The sequence below is a fragment of the Embiotoca jacksoni genome, unplaced genomic scaffold (genome assembly GCF_022577435.1).
Source record: "Embiotoca jacksoni isolate LCO1_2020_lvr unplaced genomic scaffold, fEmbJac1.0.p SCAF_1, whole genome shotgun sequence".
Taxonomy (NCBI): Eukaryota; Metazoa; Chordata; class Actinopteri; family Embiotocidae; genus Embiotoca; species Embiotoca jacksoni.
The window spans coordinates 11835950-11853654 of NW_027185229.1; the positions used below are offsets into that span (position 1 = coordinate 11835950).

The 17705-nt window shown below is 38.9% G+C and overlaps 1 protein-coding gene across 3 annotated transcripts in view; it reads left to right on the plus strand.

Annotated features, from left to right (window-relative positions):
* The first annotated feature begins 330 nt into the window (after positions 1-330).
* The window catches only part of cntn4 (contactin 4), a 151727-nt gene continuing 134352 nt past the window's right edge, over positions 331-17705 (plus strand). For 2 of the 3 annotated variants that reach the window (XM_069166761.1, XM_069166917.1), the window contains exon 1: positions 526-763. The gene's annotated coding sequence lies outside the window, so the exon portion shown is untranslated. Of the gene's footprint in view, positions 409-525; positions 764-17705 lie in introns of those variants that run through there. The other variant, XM_069166838.1, reaches the window with a different exon arrangement.

Below are 17705 nucleotides of genomic sequence, written 5' to 3' on the forward strand. Positions count from 1 at the left end.
TTTAAATTCACCAAACAAAAAAAAAAATCAATAATCCAATTAGTCTAATATTTATGGAAAAAAAAAAAAAACTAAAGGGAGTGTCAGTGTGTTTCATATCGTGTCATGCTGACATATATTACTGGATGTTTACCACAGTATAACAAGCCATCTGAAAAGTATTTGGTCCATCAATATCCAAGACTACTTGGACGTCCCAGCAGGGAGGAAGGAGTAGCGGTCGCGGAAGGAGGGAGTCTGTTCCGCTTCGATAGCCGGAGCAGCGAGGAGGCTGACCGGGAGGGAAGACAGACAAGACAGCGCTCTCTCTTTCTCTTCCGAGCCGGGTTTTCTCCCTCGGCTGCGTGTGCGTGCGTCCCGCTCAGCTCCAGCACGGTACGAGGAGGGAGGGAGTCTTGACGCATCGGGGTGAGTGAGCACACTTTCCAATATGCAACCTGCGAGACGCCACGCCGTCAGCTACTTGTGCTACTGACACTCAGAGAGAGAGAGAGGAGGAGGAGGAGAGGGAGACAGAAAGGCAGGGATGGAGGTACAGTAGTGGTGCCGCGCAGAGCAGCACAGCACATACAGCTCGTGGCGATACACAAAAGAAAAGAGCAGCATCTTTTGCGCGCAAGTCCGACTGAGAGGCTATTTTTTTTGGACCGGGAGCGTCGCTTCGACTCGACAGTGATGTCTGTCTGTAGAATCTTCTTTAGTGGCAAAATACGGATTAATCTGTGGCTGTGAATCCTCGGAGGCGTCGCTGTCGTGCGCACGGGTAAGATTATTGTTATTGTTGTTGTTATTATTATTATTATTATTGGTTTCACTATGATTAGGCTACCCCATTCTTTTCCACGGAGTAACTTCAGCATCTCTCAAGTTAAATATCCATCAGCTCAGCTCAGTAGTTAGTGGCAGCTCAGAAACAAATCCAAGTCCACATCGCAACTTTTTCCCCAGATTACATTAAAAACCTTGACGCGCTGTATGTAGAAGGCAGCAGGCGAGATTGCCTTCTCGGAATTTCACCCTCTGCTGATCTCATTTGCCTGTGTCTAGTTTGTTGTGGGACTATCATGGTGGAGGCAAAGTAATCCACGAAAATGTGAGTGAGCGTCTCTCCGATCAGTGCAGATGTTTAGTAATCCTCCAGAGTTGACCCTCCCTTCAATAATCCCTACGGATTTTTCTGATTACGTCGCCGCCTCCGTTTCTGCTGACCAACGACCACGGCAATCCGTCTAAATCCTGGATGCAGCGCGATTAAATCAGAAAAAAAAACTTTAGCTCGAACCCAAATACAGCATGTATACATTTTTAAGATTACGCTTTGAATGGTTTCAGGTGCACCCGGTTTTATGCACCTTTAGGCTTTAATAAGTGACCACAAATTTAAAGATTTAAATTCAATTTAAATATTTTGTTTATGCATGGCGTTTGTTTGCCTAATGATACAGATCAGAATGAATCAGCCTTCATGTCACTATAACACTACCCTAATGGTGTTAATCAGTGCATCTGTCAGTCATAATATAAACTGTCCATGGGTAGCCTGTGTTGGGCCTGGAGTTGAATGGCCAGCAAATGCAATATACGCCTGCTTTAATATGTTTAATAGATACGAGCATCTGTGCAGTTTCAGCACATTTGACATGCCAAACATCTACCAGCATTATACTCACTCAAACGATAATTGAAGGTGATTCCTGTAGCCTTTGGATACATACAAATACATAAAAAAAAAAAAACAGTGCGCGCACACAATCAGAAGAAAATGTGATGAGAACACCAGGCAGAGCTGACCATGTGCTGCATATGAGCATCAATCGTTTGACATATGTATTAAGTTCATTCAACATTAGATCTGGGTCTGACTAAGGAGCGGCTCCAGTGACTGTGTGTGATCTGTTGTATAGACTTGTCATCTGAGTTGACAAGAGTTGAATTTATTCATGAGGCTAGCAGAGGGAAAAAGAGAAACACTTTACCTTAAAAGGGTTCAGCATTTGAGATTATTCCTCAGGTCAATCGCATTTTGCGAGCGTACAATATCTCCCCAAAAGCCTGAAACAAGAGAGCAGAGACTCTCTTGAGATATAAGTATACATATTTAATCTTTGTTTTAAATGTGCTGTTGATTGGAGGCTAGATTGTGCATCTAATTTACCTACCAAATGACCAAAAATGTACCATAAAGATTCATAATCATGACACTACAGACACAAACTGAAGTGCAATTAACTGCCTGTTGCTTTCAGCTCGTGCCGCAAAAAAAATGTTAATAGCTGTGTAATTTATTTTTTAATTTTTTAATTTTTTTTGTGCAGCATCAAATTATATCAGGGGTTGCTTGTCTGCCCAGATGCACCCTCGCACCTTCCTTAGAAAAGCAGCCCTTTTAATGGTTGACAGCGTCATGGAAGCCAACGAGCCTGTCAGGGGTGACACAGCGCTGAAGTGACATTAAAAATACCCCGGGATAGGTGCATTCAGTGGCATACAAATTTAATTCCGTGGTTTCCTCAGGAAGTATCAAAGAAGTGTGTCATCAAGGTCATTTTTATTTCATATCTCTTGAGGAAAATGGAGGAACAGTGGAGGAGGAGGAGACTTTTTTGTACAAAATGTTTGAATGTGTACGAGGTACGATGGTGATCTTTCAGTGTGTGGCCTTGGGACACTTTTACACTTTACTTTGACTTGTTTTGTCACAGGATATCCTGTAAGTGCTGACATTACAGCCACATGGGGACTCCACATTAGTCGAGAGTGTCGTCTCACCATCAGTCAGGCAGCTGTTTAAAGTGTACACAGGAGCAGGTTGGGAGTCAAGGTGGGGAGGGGGTAACAATACATCAGTGGTGGAATATTGTTGTGAAAGCAAAACTGTCTTTCTAAATTCTGCAGAACTGTTTTTTTTTTTTTGTTTTTTTTTAGCTTCTTCAGTGTGAAGATTTGCTGCTTTTCGTTTTCTAACATGAGTGGTAGTCATACGAAACAGGCAATTTGAATCTATTGATTCTGGCCAATTTTGTCTGAAGCAATCTATTTTCTGACATTTTATATTGACAAAATAAATGTCAGGAAATATATATGAATAACATGAATAAATAATCAAGACATTGTTTAATCAGAAAATACAAAACAATCAAAAAAAGTGACAAACAATGAATTTATCATCTCAAAAGTTGCTGATCAATATTCTGTTGATGGTTTAGTTGACTAATCTTTGCTAATGTCTATCCTTCACTTAAAGACCACTTGTGATGGGCATTTGTTACTTTTTTCTGACATTTTATAGACAAATAAAATTGAATAAATGAGAAAAATAAGATGCAGATTAAACAGTAATGAAAATAATTGTCAGTTGAGGCCCCCAATACACATAACACACATTTTGCGTAGCAGAATATTCCCAGTCCCTTGTGGGCGTGCTGACACAGGTTGGAACAATTGGTGTGGAGTCTTTAAGATTCTTGTTTTTGACCTCATTTCAAATGTCTTTCTAATAAACAGTGTAATATCTGACAAATATACAGTACATATGTATTTGCAGCCAACTTTCTGATCAGGATAAAATCTTTATTTGCAGGTTTACACTGTAACAAGCTGTACATAAAAAAAAAAAAAAGGAAAAAAAAAAAAAAGCATTGTGTCAGTTGTTTAGCACGGCTGCTTTTTTTTGCTATACTCTGCTGGATTTTCAAAGTAACTGTGCTGTGAAATTTTCCACAGCAGCATAATGACTGAGGAAGCTGCGGGCCTCTGATACAACTTTACCAAATTGCAGTGTGGTTTTACGTATGTCATGCATTACTTGTTTGAATCTGGTATAATAGAGCTGTTTGACAAGCTGAGCCACGTGTAGTGAAGAAATCTCGCCTACGAAGCAGCATACTGGAAAATGTTATGTTCATTCCTCAGCCAAACTGTGAAAAGAAGGTATGCTAGAGTAGTTGTGATTAGGCTGTAGTCCAGGAGTGACAGCACACCACTGAGCAGATACAGGAAAGATTAATTTAATTTTCACTATGAGAGGGACTGTGGTTTATAGTCAGCATGGAAGGAAAGTACAAGCGGTGTTGTGAAGTCACCGCAAGGTGAGCTCGCACTGTTTTTTGCTTTTTGGTCTTTTTTGTGTAAAAACTACGTTCGGTAATAATATATATATTTTTAAACACGGCAAAAAATAAAGCCCCAAAAAGGCAGGGTCTCTCAATGATGATTGGTTTGATGTTTTCTCGCACAGCACAAGCTTTCATTGAAACAATTTTGTCATCTGCACGGGGCTACATGCAAAATCCTCCACCCACTACTGAGTAAGAATTGTTGTGTAATTCAGTCAAAGCCAGGTCATGAATAATTGTAATTTACACAAAAATACACCCAGTCATCAATATCCAAAGGGATTGTGTGCACACTGCTGTGTATTGGCAGCCCTCAGCTGTCTGAAATATGCACACTTGAGTATATAGCAGAGCTCCTCGGTATTGTCACTTAGTCCCATCGCTGTATTCATTTTTAACATTTGAATTCAAAATAATTATTCTAGATGGCTCAGCGAGACAGCTCTATCTCCTGTTCTATTTATCTAGTGTCATTGGTTCTGTAAATGCCCTATTTGTAATCCAATCATATTAGAATAATTTCCGCAGCTTTAGTGATGCTTTATGATGCTGCACTTCTAGGCCTTTGGTTCCAAGGCGCCGCCGCGCTCCTTTGGGGTAAGTCTTCACTGACTGTCTGAGCCAGCGATGCTTCCTAATTCAAACATTGTTGCACATTGCCTCTCCTTGGGAATGGCTTTAATTGAGTGCTTAATAAGAGCTACGCCACACCGCAACCAACTTCAGGGGAGGATCTAAGAGCTGGGACTGCTGCATTATTAAATGTACTTATATAAGGCCTGCAAACATCTTCAAGCAGTCGCAGGATGAGGCCAGATTGGCGAATCTCCTTGATAGGACTCTTCTTTTGAATACGGGTGCGTTTGTCAGTGAGGATCCAAGTGAGTACTTTTTTTTCTGAGGTGTATTGTGCTCCTCTGGGTGTGGCTGTTGCGTGAGAGACAGCGTTTCTCCCTGATTTAGTTCAATATAAGCAACTGATAAAACTGCGGTCCCCAAAGGCTTTTTTTTTTTTTTTTTTTCTTTGTCTATATCAATATGAAAGGTCTCAAAAGCCACTGTGATGACTGAAAGCAGTGTATCTAAAATTACCTGAAACATGTTGTTGCTTTCTTTTGATTGATTCTGTCACAAGTTTTGGATGCAGGAGCGACATATTCAAATTTTTGAATATTCTCCTTAATTATCGTTTTCTTACTTTCCTCTGGAAAACCAGTCCTGTTTGCTCCCACAATGCCCTGAGAACCGTTATTTATTCATGTGGCGCTACAGATTGATTTGCATTACATTAGAACTTTTAAAATAACAGTTTTACACAAGATGTTATACAAAAGACCTCGTAGATTTTTGAACTCTTCCTTGTCAGGAGCTGAATGGTGCGTAAGATTGATGAACTCAGAACTGGAACATTACAGCAAACATTGTGTTTTGATTATATTTTATAATTTATAAAAACAAAAAGAGAACAAACAGCGCAAATGAGGACAAGAGATGGGAATGCAGTTAAAGTAGCGAGGTCATTTTATCCAGTTATGTAAGTTTTTGGGGTGATTTTACATTTTTTTTTAGATAATAAACCAACCTACCAAACAAAAAAACAATAATAAAGGCCTCAAGTAACTGTTAACTTTTGCAAATCAACACTCCTTTTGCCAATTGGCACAGGCAGTAGAGGTGACATTTTCACTGGATAACTAACTAATGTAGTGTATCTATTCATGCAGTCCAGAAGGATTAAGGTGCACTCAACCGATTCGACACAAAGTTGAGTTGAACTGTCACGAGGCATGCAGTCTGTGAAAACAGTTGTATCATGTCCTCTGCAGCTCTGGAGGGACCTTGAAAAAAATTTAAACTTAGCTCAGACTTTGAATATTTTAACAGACTATTACAAACTCAGGAGTTAGAAGTTTGAACGAAGTGGGTGCATTTTGGATTTAGTGGGAATGTATTGAAATATGTTAGAGTTGAGTTGTTGAAAAACATAGGACTCTGTGTGTTTGTTCCTTGACCTATATCCGAGACTAAAAGTAAGGATACTTTGTCTTCTGCTGCTTTGTTCCAGACGATTCTTTTCTCTCATTTTGAAAGTGTGATTGCTTATTTTTATGTCAGAGGCATTATGTTTTAGGGTTGTCCATCTGTTTGTCCGTCTTATTCTCATGACTGCCTTGATATAATTTCTTGCACAACAGTTTATTTGGCCTAAAAACTGAACTGAATAGACGTTGCTGATCAAAACTGTGTGGCCTTAACTGCAGAATTCATAAGCTATTTATGACAATATTTCACACAAATTTATAATAGGGTAAAATTATGAAGTGTTGACATTTTTTATCCAAGATGTCGAAGTTCCTCTTCACTCTCACCACGATGTTCTGCAAAAACAATTATTTTCAACTCCATAAATCAGGAATAGAAGGGGAGAATGTGACCATATTTCACACTCGTTCAGACACTAAATTGGTGACACTAATCTCTGGTGTCCACCTTGAAACAATGCTGATTGTGTGGATCTGAGCTGTCAGTTGGAAGATTTGTGTGCAGAATCCAGGTTTAAGAATTTATAGCCTCTTTACAAACAACCATATTTAAACCATTGTCTAATGTCAAACGGCTTTATTGGCCAAGCATGTGAACACATAAGAATTCCCTCACCTTGTATATTATGAGTCTGAACAGACCGATGTATACTGCACATAGGCAACAATTCTGGTTTAATAGTGGTAAACTGGCAGTAAATTGACAATAATATACCAGAGGTAGTAGAGGTTTGTGTTTTCCTGTTTGTAGTTTGCTATCTCAGGGTATAACACAACATATACGGTATGCTATGACAATTTGAGGTTAAGTGCTGTGTATATTTTAGTTTTCTCAGTTGTCACATTTCGCTGTTTTAAACCACAAAACACAATACTAACCAAACAGAATATACTGTGTATTATAAACACATATAGTTTATCTGTTGGAAAGTTACTAAACCCTATACCAGACATGTTATTGATTGTTTAAATTGACATCATAAGTAACCATATGTTCTTTTTTGCATATCTATATCATTTTTTTTTGTGGATTATCCCACCAACATACCGCTTTCACTTTCACAGTACTGATCAACACATCTTCTACTGCTATAATTAAATAATCAATGACAAATATCATTTTTACACTTGTTTATTCTTATGCACACATAGGTGGAATTGATTAAACGAGCTATTTAAGAAATTAGAAACAACAATAGAGAAGTCACAAATCTCTATTTTCAGATGGAGGGAGTGTTTCTTCTCCAGGTGAATCATTTTAATTATGCAAAGCTGAAAATGTACACATGTAGAGCTGCAAGCTGCTACTACAGCCTGCGAGGGTCTTGCTCAAGGGGCCCTTCCATGGTACCAAAAGCCTAAAGAGATTATCACAGAGACAATTTAAGAGACTTTGGATTTTATTGCCTATGTGTTTGTTATAACAGTAATACATATGCTTTTGTAGGAGACTAATCGGTCAGGGTTACATGACCAGGCAGTTTCTCCAACATTCACAAAATAGTATTTTAAATGATTCCCTTACTGCAAAACAGACAGTGAACATGAATCATCTCTAGTCATTGTCATTACTTTCATTTAGTTCCTGACTTAAGTCATTTGAGGACTTATTTTTCATTTTGAATCCCAAGAGAAAGAAATCCCTCATGGGTGTTTTCACATCAACAGTAGGGCTCCAAATGAACATCCTGTTCATATGAAGCACGCTTGGAGAGAACTGCAGGTGTTGCAAAGTGCAGGTATTCAAAATCTCATCTGTTCCTTCAATGAAATAATTAGGCATTCCAGAAAGGCACTGTTTGTTTATCAGACCATTTCATACATCTGTGGTTCATATAAATGAGATTCTGTAGTCACTGTATCAAACTGCAATTAGCTGGTTCATCTGTTTAAACCAAGGACAGCAAGAAAACAAAAGAACAAAATAATGCTTCCTTGGTTTAGCTGTGAAACCCAACACCATATATTTTGGATAAGAAATGCAGACCCATTCTAGGTCCATAGTTGGGGGGAGGGAAATCAAGCCCACTCTCCTCAGCCTTTATGGGATACTTAGACTGTGGGACACATCCCCTTACAAATACATTTTATTTCTGACTTTCAGAATCACTTGACCTTCGACAGACTTTTTGCCATAACAAGACAAGTAACGAATGATGCAGTGAGTGGCGTACTCTAGCTTCTACCTTTGTGCCAGCTGTAGAAGCATAGCCATATGAAAACGCTCGTACGCTGACATATAAATCAGGGACTGTTCATGTGACTGTTTAACTAAGCTATGATTGGATTTTTGGCTTTTCCTGCACTGTGTGGGTATCTTCAAAATTGCAGAATCAAGTATCAATAAAGTCTTCAACTGTAAGCCCCATTTAGAGGTGTTGCATGTTTTATGCCGCTATACATCCAGTGATGCTGGATTCAGTTGCAGTGCAAGTTTTAGTGTTTTCATTAGACAGATGAACTGTTTGCTTATTGTAATTGAAAATGATGGTTCCTTTTGTTGCATTTATTTTACAAAGCAAAATGCTTTTGGAGTATTTTTGCCAGATTTGTATTGACATTTTTACGATAATTGTGACTGTGTCCTTAACGTTGACACATCAAGATTAGTTGGTTCTTCACGTGCTTAAACATATCAAATATATGATAATAATATATTAATGTACATTTAAGTTTTCATGCATTATCTTAAGCAAGAAGGTTTATCAATGAAAAATCTTCTAATAATATTTAATTTGTAGTACATTTTAGAAAAAACACATTACAACACAGAATTGTGACATGCTGTTTTTTCCTTTTCATAGACAGAGACAATTAAAATTCTCCTTTTTCTCCTGGAATTTATTATTTCGAACAAGTACAGTAACGTTAATTTAGTTGTGTCAATTACAGTGCATCCGGAAAGTATTCACAGCGCTTCACTTTTTCCACATTTTGTTATGTTAGTCTTATTCCAAAATGGATTAAATTAATTTTTTTCCCTCAAAATTCTATACACAATACCTCATAATAACAAAGTGAAAAAAAAAAGTGTTTTTTTTGTGCAAATCTATTAAAAATAAAGGATGCAAATATAACATGTATATAAGTATTCAAAGCCTTTGCTCAATACTTTGTTGAAGTACCTTTGGCAGCAATTACAGCCTCAAGTCTTTTTGAGTATGATGCTACAAGCGTGGCACACCTATTCTTGGGCAGTTTCTCCCATTCTTCTTTGCAGGACCTCTCAAGCTCCATCAGGTTGGATGGGGAGCGTCGGTGCACAGCCATTTTCAGATCTCTCCAGAGATGTTCAATCAGGTTCAAGTCTGGGCTCTGGCTGGGCCACTCAAGGACATTCACAGAGTTGTCCCGAAGCCACTCCTTTGTTATCTTGGCTGTGTGCTTGGGGTCGTTGTCCTGTTAGAAGATGAACCTTCGCCCCAGTCTGAGGTCCAGAGCGCTCTGGAGCAGGTTTTCATCAAGGATGTCTCTGTACGTTGCTGCATTCATCTTTCTCTCCATCCTGACTAGTCTCCCAGTTCCTGCCGCTGAAAAACATCCCCACAGCATGATGCTGCCACCACCATGCTTCACTGTAGGGATGGTATTGGTCAGGTGATGAGCGATGCCTGGTTTCCTCCAGACATGACGCTTGGCTATCAGACCAAAGAGTTCAATCTTTGTTTCATCAGACCAGAGAATTTTGTTTCTCATGGTCTGAGAGTCCTTCAGGTGCTTTTGGCAAACTCCAGGTGGGCTGTCATGTGCCTTTTACTGAAGAGTGGCTTCCGTCTGGCCACTCTACCATACAGGCCTGCTTGGTGGAGTGCTGCAGAGATGGTTGTCCTTCTGGAAGGTTCTCCTCTCTTCACAGAGCAACGTTGGAGCTCTGTCAGAGTGACCATCGGGTTCTTGGTCACCTCCCTGACTAAGGCCCTTCTCCCCCGATCGCTCAGTTTGACCAGACGGCCGACTCTAGGAAGAGTCCTGGTGGTTCCAAACTTCTTTAATTTACGGCTGGGGTGTGCCTTTCCAAATCATGTCCAATCAACTGAATTTACCACAGGTGGACTCCAATCAAGTTGTAGAAACATCTCAAGGATGATCAGTGGAAACAGGATGCACCTGAGCTCAATTTTGAGTGCCATGGCAAAGGCTGTGAATACTTATGTACATGTGATTTTTTTTTTGTTTTGTTTTAAATGTTTAATAGATTTGCAAAAATGTAAAAAAAAAAAAAAAAAAAAATACATTTTTCATTTTTTTTTTTAAAGTGAAGCGCTGTGAATACTTTCCGGATGCACTGTATGTAGCTCAGAATCTCAGCAGCCATGTAGCGGATGTTGGGATAAATTGCATGAGCACCTTTTTGTGGTTTAATTCAATGTTCTGTCACATATTGAAACAGCAAGAAAAGGTTTTCTGCAGTAAATTTAAGGCCCAGGCCACACGACCTGCGTAGTTTGTGTGTGGCATGTGAAGCGTCTTGATTTTCCTTTCAGCGTCCATGTCAACAGATTATAGCAGCCACACGGCCTGTGTGAGACATGCCTCGCGTGTGAAGTGCATCATCTAGAGAATTGCACCAACTGCTATTTTTCATGCGTTTCGTGCATGGTTCCCAGCAAAAATAGATAGGGAAAAGATCTGTGACTCACACGTGCATCATGTAATCATAGCAGAAACCCAATTTGGCTCTAATTATATCACGGCAATAATTTAACAGGTAAAGGGCAACGTTTTACAGCGCTCTCTCCCTCTCTATCGCTCCTCTGTGTTGATGTGTGTGTCTGTGTGTCTTGTGCTAAACAAGGGTAAAAACAAAAACATAATGTTGCAGCAGTGTGGTGGAACCCACAACAGATATGAAAGTGTAAGAATTCATGTAGCTTGAAGGTGAGATGACTTGAGTCCATTCAAAGATCTGTGTAGACACTACTTACATGTAAAGATTTTACTTCGTACACTTTTCCTGGCACAATTATTGTTTTCCTTTGAGCTACTATAGCTTATATTAAGTTATACTCTTGCATCACGCCGCTGACTGTGCGCAGTCCAAAATTTGAGCTGGAACAGCCACAGTTTTATCAAATTTAAAATATAATTTAATCAAATGTGCTCTGTTTTGCTGAATAAATCCAAATATAGGAATTGATGTCTGTTTAAAAGGGAAGGCAAATATATGTGGTGGTGTGTTGTTTAAGTATGGTCTACCTGAACCGAGCAACCCTTGAGTGTATAAATCTGTTCACTTTCGGGATGTTGCCTTGTGGTGAGCAGTTGTAGGTATTTGTACCATTCTGAGAGCAAGGTGAGGGCCTTTGCTCTCAGAATGGGTCAAAAGCTTATAACATTGTTATGTTTTGTGTTATTTGAACAGGATGCGAGTATAAGCAGATTCCACTCAAAATAGTGACTATTCTGTTTCTCTTCACACGGCTTACATTTTTACTCTAGCTATTTGGTTGTGGCCAGATTTTCAAATAACCAGCACCTAGTAATCACTGCTTACCTAAACAAATGAACATTACATAAAGGTTGCTGCATCATCGACAGGTGTTAAAAACTGAGTCGTAAATGCTCCTTTGCTCACCACTGCTCCTTTTGGACTCTCTGCCCTGATATCATTGGACAATGGATTTCTTAGGACCAGTGCAGTACATTAACCAAGTGTGTTATCTCCTCCCAAGCTAATTTTATTCAAATTGCGATTCTGCACCTTCTGTGCAAAGACATGTTTCCTCCTGCAACAAGCATTTTTAATCGATTGATTTTCGACAGTTCTCTGCATCGCCAAAGTTTGGAGAGGCAAACACTTTGCTGTTTTCAAGAGGGTGATTGATTGGGCTATGTCCCTACTGTAACTGAGTGTCACTGCCTTTTATGGTTACAAATCATTTCAAAAGACCTGTACCATAGTTTTCCAGCAGTAAATTGCTCATGTTATGAGCACTTTTTCATGTATAATCGTATACATTTCCTTTCCCTGCAGATCATCTCGCAGTAGTTTTTTTTCACAATACACAGGGCAGAATAACCAAACTACTATTGTGCATTTAGAAAAAAAGATACTGGTGCACAATTTCTCTCGTCATTTTGCGCATGAAAGATTGGATAAGCTGTTAACTATATGATGGGTGAAAATGTATCAATCTTTCAATTTTCTGGTAATTTGTTGCTGACTGAATAGACTGATTATCTCCTCCCCTTATGCCCTAAAGCATCATCAATCTTTGTGATGGCAGATGAAGCTGCAGTATACGGTATTACATCTATGATAACTAATGCTTGATTAGTTGCTGAATCCAACAGCAAATTATGGCAGGGAATCAGGGAATATCAGCATTACAAAAAGAGAGTGATACCTGTGAATTATAATTACTTTTTGATTTGTACTATTTGTACCAGGTCTAGTATCTAGTTCTAACAACAGTATTTGTAATGGTGACAGTAGCCTATAAATACTGGTATAAATAGTGATACTGTAAGTAGCAGTACTAGCGGTGGTGTAACTGGTATTGCAGTAGTCCTTTACTAATTTCAATAATAAAAAGTCACACCGGGAAGGGATGCATTCCCTCTCATCATTTCGTCTTATTTGCAGTTATTTAATCATGTGACTTCACAGCAGTGTTACTTGAAGTATTTGCGGATCAAAGTATCACTACAGTTCTACCTTGTTTATATTTTCCTCCAGTTAGCTTTGATTTGGCTTATTAAAAGCTTTGAATGCTGTCTTTCTAAATGAGTACGTAAGAAGAAAGAATCATCTTTGTCATAGATGTAACATAACAAGCACTGGTGAGCCGGTCACTTCGTTAACAAGGCCAGAGCTGGATATGCTCTGTGTAGCCAGAACATTTATCAACTTCCATTTTGCTGGAATCAAGTAACTAAATAGATTACAGCAACAAGAGACAAGAAAGTTTGTGTGGTGCGCAGTAGATATCTTTAGCTGCCTTTAGTGTGCTTTATTGGGTTGAAATGTAAGGGGTGGAAGGAGCCAAACTAAGACTCTGATACTGTAAAAATAGACCTTAACAATCAGGAGGAAAACTAAGTTACAAAGAGTAACTCCATCTCTGTGCGTATGCTCTGGGAATTCTAAAGGGATTTTTACACCCGGAAGAAGCTCCTCCTTTACATACAGATACAGATCAGTATACGAACTGCCAAATCATGTGGAAACAAGACCTATAAATCAGCAGGGAGAAATACTAGAACACAAGTCTCATGGCTCTGTATTCAGGCTTTAGAAAATGTAGTCTGTGACAAAAACGTTCGGGCAATCACATGTTATTTCAGAGAAAGGGGTTCCTGATGGCTGTTCTGCAAATGCAGTTGTGCATTCCTTTAGATATTAAGCCGATTCAATAATAGAAAATCCTGGAAGACATCCGCACTGCCTGCCTCCATATGGTGCAAGGAGGGCAACGGTAATTGGAAGCACACGCAGTGCAACTGTAGCTAAGCTGTTGCACCCACCATGGGGAAGTTTCCGAGTGACCGACCAGGGTTGGGTGTCACCCTGCACAAGCCTACACTAGCCCCTGCACACACCCAAAGCCCTTAGACAAGCCACTGGGACTATTTTTGCTTGAGTGGAGGTGGTGGGGAACACAGAGTCATCTGGTTGAAAGCAAGGGCCTAGGGAAGTGCAAAACATGCTGTAAAATACATCTTGCAAAAGCAACTGTCTGTACTGTGTAAGTCTACGAAAATGGTCAGGGGCAACAGCTGAAAGCCAATGTTTCACTGTTTTAATGTTTTAATTAGCATACTGTCATTGAAAAAGCTTCAGTTATTAACTTAGGTGCTAGCATCTCTAAACATTGAATAGATAAAAAAAAAAAATAGAAAAACTAATATTTTTTTTTATCATATCTCACATTTTGATACTGGAACATTGTTCAGAGCATATAGTTTGATGACTAAAAATGGCTGAGTGCTTAATTGAAAAAGATGAATAAATTACACTGGGTATAAAATGTTTTTGTGTCGTTAAATATGCACGGTATCCATTTAAAGTACAATTTTCAATCGCTCTTCCCCATCCCTCCCTCCGACAATCATTTTCTGGAACTTGCCAGACTGTCAGAGGCTGAGAATTTGTTCCACCTTATAAAATATATTATAACAATAAATAAATAAAATACAGCAAATGGATAGAAATAAAACACAATACTGAATATTAGTTATATTATGAAGAATTATTTTCAATTAACATAATTGGTCAGTCAGATATCAACTTGCCTCACTTGGTGCCAGTTCATCTTTCCAGTTACCAGAGGGGTACCAAGCAAGATTAGTGGGTTAGCGAGGTATGTTGAGACTAAAGCCAGGGTTGTCAGTGTCACAAAGGTATGACTCTTTTAACCTGGCTACATCACCACGGTAACTTATGCTGTGAACTTTACCTGGTCCAGCAGGTTATGTTCAAGATATCGGATCCAAATGTAAGAAAGTACCGCTTACTGACGAATCAATTCTCTTGGAAAATGTCATCGGCAATCGTACAAGATCCCGTGGAGCTCGCTGCGCGGAGTTAGACAGTTCTCTGCGGGGGGCAAAGTTTTCAGAGACCGGCAAACATCTGTGACTTTCCTTGGCGATTTTTATATGAGATATAGATTTATTTCATTGTGTTTTTATACTGATGTTATCCTACAACAGGGACTGATTGAAGAACAAAACCATTGCACTTGTTGTAGCCTTATGACAGTAAACATATCTACTGCTTTGAATTATGTTTGTATATTTATTTCTTATTTGCTCCTCAGTCCGTTAGACACCTCCGGGGCCGCAGGTGAAAGGATAACACTAAAACGTTCCAACATCTCACAAGAATACATTTAAGAAACCATTAATTTCATGAAATATGCACATGTAATTAGAGTCAGATTTTCCTGTGCACTTCATGGTAAGGTGACACAAGCTTTTCAACTTAGGTTGCACAGTCACATAGTCTGCAATTTTTTTTGTCAGCACAGCCTTGATTATGCATGTAACGTCCTCATGTTTTTTTTACAATTATAATTTGCTTCTCTTTTGTAAAACATGTAATTCTGCTGTCAATACACTTGTCCATGTTTGTAAGTGGTCAAATGCTGCAAACACCTCCCATTTTATGTGAATGCACTCTGCCTAAAGCAGAAAGTCTGGGTTAACAAAGAAACTTGATCACCACCGTCGTAGTGCTGATTGCCTGCGAGTTTCTGCTTTGTGGAGCCCGCTCGTACAAAGAAAGCCAGAGTATGCTTAACTTGCTTTGTAGTGCACCCCGCAGGTTTGGCTCCACATGTTTGTACCGTACCTGTTCTTGTTTGCATTTTGGACCCTTCTTTTTGTAGTCAGTCCCAGCCTGCGCTCTATGTTTTTATTTGCCTGTTTTGTGTACTCCTGGCATTGTGAATTTCTTTCTTTTGACTGCCTTAGTTGGTAGAGGGATGCAACATATTTCTTGCTGCTAAAAGTGACATTATTACCAAATTGTTTTTTTGTTTTCTTGTAAAATAACAAAGGAAAAATTCTTAGTTCAGGCAAACAAGCAATAAAGGCTTGCATTTACATGATCCTATGTCATAATATGATACGGTATCTGTTTATATCCCCAATTAAGTACACTGTAAGGTTAGGTGTGTCCCCAAAAAGAATCCTGCAATTAAACCTGTCATTCCTCTGTGCATCACACTAAATGTTTTGTACTAATTGAATCTATTAAATAACACTGGAGTAAAATGTTAAAAGGAAACCAACACCACAGGCAAAACAGGCATTAGCCTAATAGGCACCGGGCTCGGTGCTTTCATAAGACATGCTTTAATATGCATAAAACTGCTCTCTAGGAGTAAGGCAGAGCCTCGAACCACTGATATAGCCAAGACAGATTCTGACAAGCCTCTACATGATGTATGGAGATAAAAGGCCTCTTTTCTGTAGGTGGAGGCAGGAGACAGCTGCAAGGTAGAGAATCTGAGATTAATGAGAGCGTGGCCTACTCAAACATTTTCAGGTGTTTTTCTGTGGTTTTGTCTCACTTTCTGTGTCTGTGTTTTAAAACTCTGTGCTGTTTATACACTGAATCACAGCAGGGGTGGAATAACAGAGTTCTTCTGTGCTTCTTTGTGATGGCAAAATTACCCAAGTAGTTGTAATATTGAAAAGGTTTCGGTTGAACATGCCTCAGCTCTAAATATATTTTTACCCAGGAGACGTTAGATTATTACGGCTTGTTTCCTTCTCAACTGTTGGTATTGCTTTCATTCTTACAATAGTACAGCTTTTCAAAAGGCAGCCTCTGACATTTCAAGAACTTTTTCTGTATTCTTCCCTCAGAGTGAGCGGCAAACTGGATACATCTGCCTCCCTTCACTGTGCCCTATTTTCATCCGGTTTTACTCAACAACCACTTTAAATCAAATACCTATCGGTATAACGTAGAAAGCATTTTAACGTTCAGCCTGGAAATCGGAAAATAAATACATACCTTGTTTAGTGTTTAGCAGCCAATGTTTAAAGAATTAATCCCATTATTTGGTTTATCTCACCTTACCTAATGAATCTTTACAAAATGTATCCGCATGCCATGAACACAGGTGTAGAATACACATTTCTGGCAGCTGCATAGGGTGATAAGTCACATTGGCAGGTGGTGAAGGTTATGGGTCCTAAAGGGTAGCAATGACGATAAAAGAAGTAGAAGGCAACAAGCCGATGTGAACAAATCTTTTTTTTTTTTACCAATCGCTCAAAAACAGTCCATGTAAATTACTTTGGGGAAACATGTTTTTTAGAGTCACTTTGCCTAATTAGTTTGTTATTGTAACTTTTTTTTTTTTTTTTTTTTTTTTTTTTTAATCAAAGAATCAAAATCGGTAAGCAAAAGCTGATATTCTCTGAGCTGATTTTACAAGGCCTAAATGTCATCAATTCAATGTATTGTATTAGTCCCCATGGAATGTCTATAACCCCAAGTTGTACATAATATTGGTTTTACCTATATAATATGTATCGGAAAGAAAAAAAAAATACAACTGTATCTGTGCAGCATGAATCTAACCCATTGATTCCATAGTGGTGTTATGTTGACGTTACATTGTTTCCAACCCCAAAGCATTATGGGGGAGGTAAGATGTTGAATGATCTAGTGTCAACATCTAAGAAATGTTTGCTACTGGTGTGAAACAATTGTTGGAAAAATATATATATATATTTTTGTGCCTTTCCCACCATTATTCAATTTTTGACACTTCAAAGCACTATTATCCCAAATTCATTGCAATTTCTCCACACTAACTTGGGGTTTGTTTCCAATTGTTGCATCCTGTTGGGGGCAGCCTTCAGGGTCATTTTGAAAAAACTGGAGCAGCTTTTAACCAATCTGCATGGACCACCATATATCATAAGCTGTGTGCTGAAATTTACCACAGCCACTGTTGGAAATGTTATCATACGTAGCTGCCCCTTCTGGTCCATGTTTAGTCTACCCTTCAGAATGGATTAGCACACCTTATTTGCTAAGGGTTTCCAAAGTATAATCACAGAGAAGACTCATAGTCAGGCAGAG